Consider the following 464-nt stretch of genomic DNA (forward strand, 5'->3'; position numbering starts at 1 on the left):
ATACCTCAACCCGAACCCGACCTGTTTATTAAACGGGTCCGCTATGGCAAATATGAACCTAACCCGTTTATAAAACGGATAACCCAACACGACTCGCCAACCCGCTTAATAAACTGATTGGATCGAGTAAACGGGTTGGTAGGTTGACGGGTTGGTAGGTTGGCGGGTTGACCCATCCGCCTAACCCGTTTATTAAACGGGTTGGCGGGTTGACATACCCCTAACACGAACCTGACCAGTTTAATAAATGGGTTAGGCGGGTCAACCCGTTTATTAAAGGGGTTCGTTTTTGCCCAACTCGAACCCCGGGTCGTGTCAGGTTTTGCCACCCCTAGTCTTAGCCTTGCATTTTTACACTGCCAACATGACTTGTGCAATTTCTTGGAACTATAAATCTAAAAAAATTCACAAGCTTAACCTCAATTCTCTACTTTCCCAAGTTTTAAGGCTAAACGAGGGAGAAT

This window comes from Nuphar pumila, chromosome 6, assembly GCF_984573655.1.
Source record: "Nuphar pumila chromosome 6, dmNupPumi1.hap1.1, whole genome shotgun sequence".
Lineage (NCBI taxonomy): Eukaryota > Viridiplantae > Streptophyta > Magnoliopsida > Nymphaeales > Nymphaeaceae > Nuphar > Nuphar pumila.